Genomic DNA, 7,930 nt, shown 5'->3' with positions numbered 1-7,930 from the left:
CTTCTTCTCTCTCAAATCAATAAAGACTTTTTTTTTCATTGCTGGATTTTTTTCCCCACTATGCTTATAAAACTGGAATCAAAGTGTCCCCAAAATAAAACCATCCTTTGTGTGGAATTGGCAGTATAAGAATGATACTGTCAAATGCCCTGTGCATCTTCCTGGTGTTCTCTTTTATTCTCCAGACACCAGAAGTCCCTATCTCCCAGGCAAGGCCCCAGAAACAAACTGGTTATGACCTCTTTCTGGGGGGCCCTTGTACGTCTGCAGTTCCCTCTGTCTCCCACATCTTGGCTACCAGTTGAGGTTTTTCTGTTCCTCTGAAGTTGTGTCTCACACCAAACTGTTCTTTCCTGAGAGACAACCTCTGGCAACAAGGGCAAAGCCAGAGACTTTGGCCGTTATGATGGCTCCTCAGTCCTCCACGCTCAGGGATTGTCCCTTGCTGGTTTCTTGGCCCTCACCACATCCTGATGTCACCCTTGCCTCCTGACTCAACACCCTGTGTCCCATCTCCAACCATGTCCATGGGGATCTCAGACTCCCTCTCCTAGGCCCACCCAGAAGTCAGGGGACAATGTCCATAAATTCATTTCAACTTCAAACTCACCAAATCCAAAGTGACCTTGCAACTTTGTCAGGACTATAGAATGCCCAACACATAGCTGACTTTTAAAGGAGGGAGGTAAAGATCTGTTCTTTCAGAAAAAAGAAAAAAAGAAGAAGAAAGAAAATGAGGGAGGGGCTATGGGCTTGTGAGGAAGACAGAATGCATATTTATTCTTTACCTGAGATTTTAGAAATGTATTTTGGGGCTTAACAGTTCCAGAATTTTCATAGATACAATGTAGGTAGTAAGAGAGAGGGAGACAGGGAAGACATAAAGAAGCAGAGGGAGAGTAGAGACGGGAGCAGAGAAAGTGCAGACAGGAACAAAATGTAGATGGGGCAGAGTGTAAAAAGGCAGAGAAAGATGGACAGGGACAGGGAGCAAATGGATGTCAGTCATTGCTCTCCAAACCAGACAGGACTTCCTACTATTTAGCAGGTTGAGATCTAGACCTTAGAAGGTCCTGGAACGTCCCACTTTGGGTCCCAGCCCTCCTGTTATCAGCCCCAATTCTGAATTTATGATGTCGCCATCTTGTGACAAGGCCCTTCCTTGCCCCACCCCTGCAGGGCCCATCCCTGCATCCTGGAGTGAAAACATGTCCTTTTTGCTAAGCCTTGCCTGCTGTCAGTGACTGTCCCTACATATCCTCCCCAGCTTGAGTGACCCCCGCTCTTCCCTTCCCTGTTAGAGAGTCTTGGGCCCACTATTCATTTAATCATTCATTCATCGGTTATAAGCAGCTCCCATGTGCCAGGCCCCTGCTCAACAATGCTGGGGACCCGAGACCTCACTTAGGCCCTGAATGTCGCCTTACCCCGCAGCCGTCAGTCTGGGGAGGGGGAGGGAAGGGAGGGTCGTGTAAGCAGTGATAACACAGCCTGGGGGAACATAAGGCAGTGTCAGCCTCAGACACGACACTTAACCCGGCCAAAATAGACTAGCGCTGGGGACCAGCCCGAAGCTTCGGCGTGACCCCCACTCGCAACAGCCCCGCCCACAGAGCCGGGCTCAAAGAAGGGCGTCCCATCCACCCCGCTTCGTCCTTAGGGATTTCTGGCAACGCCCCTTCTCAGGCCCAACCCATTAAACCTCTCCCTTATCTGGCCCCGCCCCGTCGCTGTCTAGGTCACGCCCCTAAGCCCCGCCCCTATGTCATTCAATGTAGGTTTCAAGCCCCTCCTCTGGGAGGTTAACCGCACACCAATATCACGATCCCATTGGCCATAGAGTGTTACTTCATCGCCCTCCTTCTGTTGTCAATCTTCTTTATACAGTCCCAACAGTTGCCAGGGCTTGGTTAGAGGGGCAGACGCTAATGGACATCTCAGGACGCCTCGTTATTGGGCAGAAAGCCCGACTCTGGGCGGGGCTTAGTGCCAAACGCTTGGTTGCCTCAGTCTGGGGTTCCTCAGGCTGTCAGCCTTCTCTCAGGGACACACCCCTCTTTCCTCGCTAGTGGCCCTGATAGGTGTTGATCAACAGGATTACACATTTCTATAGGCAAAAGCACCCGTCCTTCACTGCTTCCTTAATTTCAATTTGCTTCTCTTTTCGTAGGCGACAACCTTCCGGCTGTAGCCAGGGCTCTCCTTACGGAATGGCCAAACATCCCGTCACTCCTGGCCGGTGGGCGGAGCCAGAGTAACTGGGGGCGGTGAATTGGCTGACTGGGCTTCGGGGGCGGGGCAGCGGCTCCTGTCAGGGGGTGAAATGGTAGCGGCTGAGCCGGCGGCGGCAGCGGTCCCGGGGGGCGGCTGAGGGAGCCCGGCCCCGGCTGTAGGGCTAGCGGCGCGGCGGGGATCCGGCGGTGCGGCCTGGGACGACGAGGCTCGGCACGGCGATGGCGGCGCGCTTGGCGCAGGTAGGGAGGCGGTGTGGCCCGGGCCTCCCGGGCGCCTTCTCAGGCCGGCGGCTGCGGCCCGCCGGGGCCGGGCAAGACTGGGAGTCGGGCTGCCTCGCCCCGGAACCCGCGCTGGGAGCCCTCTGCACTCACGGCACGGATCCCGACCTCCGCCCACCCTCGTTCCCGACGCTTCCAGACTTCTCAGGGCCCTTCCCTGGACCTTTCCCGGAGCCCTGCCACCCCACCCAGTCCCCCTCAGGCCTGTGACTCCCGCTCACCCTCTTTACTGACTCTCAGGATCCCTCCTGGAACCCTTCAGGGCCTCCCCGAGCCCCCACCCCACAGACCTGCTCCCCCGCGGACCCAGGACACCACCCACCCCTCCATCCCTTAGGATCCCTCCCATCTGCGGACCGCTTTCCACCCTGTCCCTCTCACTTCCCATCCTATCCCTGGGCCTAGACCTGCCCCCACCCTCAAGGATACCAGCCTCAGAGTCCTCCCTGCCCCTCCCTTCTGACCCCACAGGACCCCTACCTGGCCTCTGTAAATCAGGATTCCTGTCCACAGGCCTCACCTCAGCCTGCTGGCCCATCTCCTACTCTCGGCACCCCTGAAAATCACACCCGGGGTCCTCCCAGCACACTCCAGTAGCTCCACACACACCCCTGATCTTGACTCATCTTGATATCTGCTTCCTGGAAGTCCACCCTCACCTCATGCTCAGAACTATCACACACACACACACACACACACACACACACACACACACACCCCTGAAAGCCAACAGTTCTCAAACAGAGATACCCATGAAACCTCCCTCACCCACTCACCCCAAGAAAAACATACTGACAGGCATCCTGGCACCCAACACAGACATTCAGGAGCCCCTGACATGTACACACACATACATACAATCAGATACTTGGGTCCCCAACATACACAGAGAAACTGAGGACATCCCACATAGACCAGGCATTGGTACCACACACACATACACATACACATATACACACTCACTCTCACACAGGGCTCCTCAACGCCCTTTCTTGGACCTTACCTTCCCAGGTCCTCCTGGAGTCCCCAATGCTCCCAGCTCTGGCAGAGACTCAGAGGTGTGAGCTGACTGCCCTGCCCCAGGGAGCCAGTCTGCCCAGCCACACCAACCTCCCTGAGCCGGCACCCCCTCTGATACGGGTGACCCAAAATATCCCAGCACCCCTGTGGACACCTGCTGCAGACCTCTTCCCCTTTATCTATCTCTCCCCACTTTGCCCTTCTTCCAAGGGAAGGACACTCTCTCTCCTTTTAGGTGGACTAAAGTCCACCTAAAAGAATCCCTACCTGCCCCCTGATTTATGCCACCCCCTGGTGAGGAAGAGAAGTTCAGATTGCTCCTGGCCCTGCTCCTGAAGTCTGACCAGACTGGTAGGACCAGCATGCTGACCCCATCACGCCCACTCCCTGGCCTCAGGTGGCAGGGCCAGTGCTGCTGCCCAGGGGCAGCCCCTGACAGTCCATGTGAGTTCTTTCACCCACAAACAGTGTTATGCCAAAGTGAAACAGCTTCCTCCTCTCCTGGCATTTGGGACCCCATGGGGCTGGGTTCGGGCCTGCCAGACGCAGACAGCTCTTTGTTAAGGAATATTTTCAGAAGGGAAAAACTGAGCTGGTTTTTCCCTCAGCTGGGCTGTGATGGAGCTAGAGGCCCCATGTGCTCGTGTCTTTCTGGGTTGTGTTGTCTCTTCCTGCCCATTCTGCCACCCCACCACCCTCGCCCCTGGGTCCAACTTGTGGGTTCTCCTGATCTTCTGCAGTTTACTTCTGGTGGTTTGGAAGAACTGCAGGTGGCTTGGCCTTGGCACAAGAATGAGGTGAGACCGAGAACTGGCAAGCTGGTGTGGCCAGACTGCAGGGAATAAGGAGGGGACCCGGGACCCCCCCCATGCAGATTCCAGATCAGCCCAGCCTGGTCATTGCCTGTCTGGGCTCCTTCAAGCCACATAAGCATTCCTAGAAAATCCCAGGTAAAAGGACCAGGTTTCTTTGTGGATATTCACCAGCGGATTCTGGATGGCCTAGAAAAAAGCAAATCTTGTCTCGGTGCCTCAGCTTCTCCATCCGGAAAATGAGAGGATAAATTCTTAGAGCAGTAGTCTGTACTGCAGGGAGACAGTGAGATTAGGATGTGGCTCTGAATCTCCCCTGGGCAACTGTGTGGAAGGAATCAATGGAGTCCAGGAGGGCAGTCGCCCACCTACGAGTGCTAGCAGAATCACTATCCACCCTGGTCCCCTGGTTGTAATTAGTTGATGCCTCACTGTATAATAACTGTCTCTCTGTGGCCAAGCTGCCCCGCAGGAAGCCAGCTTGAATCAGGACTGAGAGATGGGCTATTGTGTTGGGGGACAGAGGGCAATAGGAGGCCTCCTTACTGGCAGTGCCCACCCCCGGCATTGACCTCCGATGCTGGGTAGGGAGAGGTTTGTTCTGCCCACTTGCTGAAGGGAGGAAGTGAATGAAAAGACTGCTGAAGGTCATGAGGTACACAAGAAACAAACCACGCAGCCTCCCCAGGGTGGGACCTTTTGTGGGGGCAGTAGGGGTAGAAGGATCCCCAAGAGAGACTGTGAACTCCTTAGGAAAACACAAGAAGGCCCCCAGGGAGGATTTGTGGACAATATCAATGCACTTTTACCCTAGACTGGAATACAGGTCTGTGTTTTTGTGTATGTGCTTTGATGGGTTCAGGGGCCAAAGGGGAACATAATCTCAACTTCCTCGTGCAGAATATAGATACTGATTGTTCTGGGGGAAGCCCGATACCAGAAATTGAGTCAGACCCTGGGGTCTGAAGGAATGTCAAAGGCAATCCCTGTTCTGCATCTAAAGACACTCTCTATATTGCAAGACAAAAGATAGAACCAGTAGTGCACACTGATCAGGCCCATGCCACATGCTAGGCCCTGTGCCAAGCACCATTTTTTTTATAGTATCTCATTTAATCCTCCAGACAACCTGGAGGAAATGGGATTCCGGCAGCGTGCCATTACCATCACACCCTGCTGCCTCCTGTGTGGAAGCACAAGACAGAATTATGCACCGTGTGGTGCTGCGGGAGCACAGGAAAGGGCCCTGTGCATTTTGGAGGTGTCAGGGAAGGCAGAGCAAGGATGAAGGATGGAGCATTCCAAGCAGCCAGAGTGCTTGGACAGAGGCCCAGGAAGCAGGAGCAAGTATGGTGCATTCAGGGAAGTGTGCCTCGTTTGGTGGGCCTCAGCCTATAAGCCTTCACATTTCTTTCTTTTTTTTTTAATTGAATCTTTTTTTTAAATATATCTTTATTGATTTCAGAGAGAGGAAAGGAGAGGGAGAGAGAGAGATAGAAAGAAACATCAATGATGAGAGAGTCATTGATCAGCTGCCTCCTCTGCATGCCCCCAACTGGGGATCAAGCCTGCAACCTGGGCATGTGCCCTGACCGGAAATCGAACCCGAATCGCCTGGATCCTAGGTCGATGCTCAACTGCTGAGCCATGCCTGGCCGGGCAAGCCTTCATGTTTCAAAGGTGATCCACAGGGTACACACAATGGAAACTCCCTGGTCGTAGCATTCCATAGCTGGAAGAATTGGAAAGGCAGCAAACCCCACCCACCCGGGAAAGTCTGCAGTACACATGCTCTAGAAGCCAAATGGAGACAGTGGAACGAAGGAGGTTAGTTACAACTCACCTACTGGAGCTAGGAAGAGATTGGCCCCTACCAGGAAGATTTCAAGGCCCTGTTGGCATGACTTACTACATTTTTCTTCCACTTTTTAGTCTACCAGATGTGTTTGTGAGATCATTTCATTGGTGTCTGTCTCCCACACCAGCCCATGAATCCCACGAGGGCAGGGCTCATGTCTGCTCAAGGTTGAGTCCCAGGTGATTCTAGGGCACATAGCAAATACTCAGTAAATGCTTGGTTGGTTTAGAGCTGACAGTCTTCTCTACTCACTAGCTTTTGAAAAAGGATCTGCAGCTCTTCAGCAGAAAGAGGTCCACCCATCAGCCTTGGAGAGTTTCCAAAGGGAGGGCGGACCCACCACACCCCTGTCCCAACCCAGTGAGCCTTTATAGCAGGAATGATACCACCTTGGCCTTGAAGAGCTGAAAACTTTTGCAAAAGATGGTGCTTCTTTTATTTGCCTGTCCCTGGAAGGCTTATGAGGGCTTTACATTTTTTCCTTTATCATTCTCAGGGACACTAGATATAGAGAAATTAGAGATTTGCTAGGAATGAACTTGTTTTGGTGGCAGAAAGTGAGCTGGTGACAATACAGGGTAGTAAACCTTTTTTTTTACTTTTTTTAGGTCAGAAGGGACTCCACAGGTTGTAATGGTCCACCCCTCAGTTTTTAACCTGAAGGTATTTGCTGCTGCTGCAATTATTATCAATAATGATTATTTTAGTTTTACTGAGTTTAATGTTCAAACAGTGTCACCACATAAGGGTTGAGCCTACTGAAGAGGAGAGGTTTGTTTACTGATTCCACAAATATTGGGTGCCTAATGGTACACTGGATGCTGGGATCCAGTAGTGGGCTGGACAGCCCCTACCCTCATGGAACTTTCTACCGAGCAGGGAATAAATATCATAGGCCAGCTCCTGTTCCAATGATGTGACAGGTTTTCACTTAGATGTTCCAACAAAACCTGTGAGGTAGGTGCTATCATTAGACCTGTTTCCAGATGAAGAAAGAGGCAAAGTGAATTGTACCCAAGATCACAGATAGAAAGTGGTAGAGGAAGGATTTGAACCCAGGCTGCTGGCTCTGAAGTCCTCATGGGAAGTCGGGAGATCTGGAATCAGTTAATCACACACACAGCCATGCTACATGGATGTGAAAACATCCAGAATAACACAGAGGAGCAGCTAGAACTGGGGACAAGAAGGGGACAGGCAGTGACCTCTGAATTCCAGCTGCTGTCCATGTTATCCAAAGGGCAGCTGGCCCATCAGTTGCCTACTCCTTGCCAAGGAAAAGGACCTGAGACACCAGGACATTTTCCTTAGAGTTGGAGCCAGGCAGGGCCATGGTGGTCTTCTGGGCAAATAGAGTCAGCTAGCATCTTTCAAGGCTTTGGATCCAGAAATGATTCTGTGTCCCTGTAATCAGAGGTGAAGGATCAGAAGCCAGGGAGAAGGGAGGAGGGAGCCAAACTTAAAGGAAACTTGGGGCCTTTATTCCTGCCTCTGAAAATACCAAGCTCTGAAAGATGTCACATACACACTCACTAGCTCTCCCTGTTAAAAAATAGTGATTGCCATTTACTGAGTACCCACTACACTCGGTGCTTCAAGTATAGTATTTCTGAAGTAAAAGAATGCAGAGAGTGTGGCAGCACAGTGGATCAGTGTAGGGCAAAGGCTTGGGAATAAGAAATCCAAGTTTGACTTTTTCTCCCCCTACAGCCTAGTTGAGAGACCCT

General features: G+C 52.2%; 1 protein-coding gene across 2 annotated transcripts in view; it reads left to right on the top strand.

The window, feature by feature from the left end:
- Positions 1-2,390: 2,390 nt before the first annotated feature.
- Positions 2,391-7,930, top strand: part of EVI5L (ecotropic viral integration site 5 like) — a 33,537-nt gene continuing 27,997 nt past the window's right edge. For both annotated transcript variants that reach the window (XM_087816888.1, XM_087816887.1), the window contains exon 1: positions 2,391-2,474. The gene's annotated coding sequence lies outside the window, so the exon portion shown is untranslated. The remainder of the gene's footprint in view (positions 2,475-7,930) is intronic.

This window comes from Miniopterus natalensis, chromosome 4, assembly GCF_054644295.1.
Source record: "Miniopterus natalensis isolate mMinNat1 chromosome 4, mMinNat1.hap1, whole genome shotgun sequence".
NCBI classification, from domain to species: Eukaryota; Metazoa; Chordata; class Mammalia; order Chiroptera; family Miniopteridae; genus Miniopterus; species Miniopterus natalensis.
The sequence above is the reverse complement of the archived record's forward strand: the minus strand, read 5'-3'. Positions and strand labels throughout refer to the sequence as shown.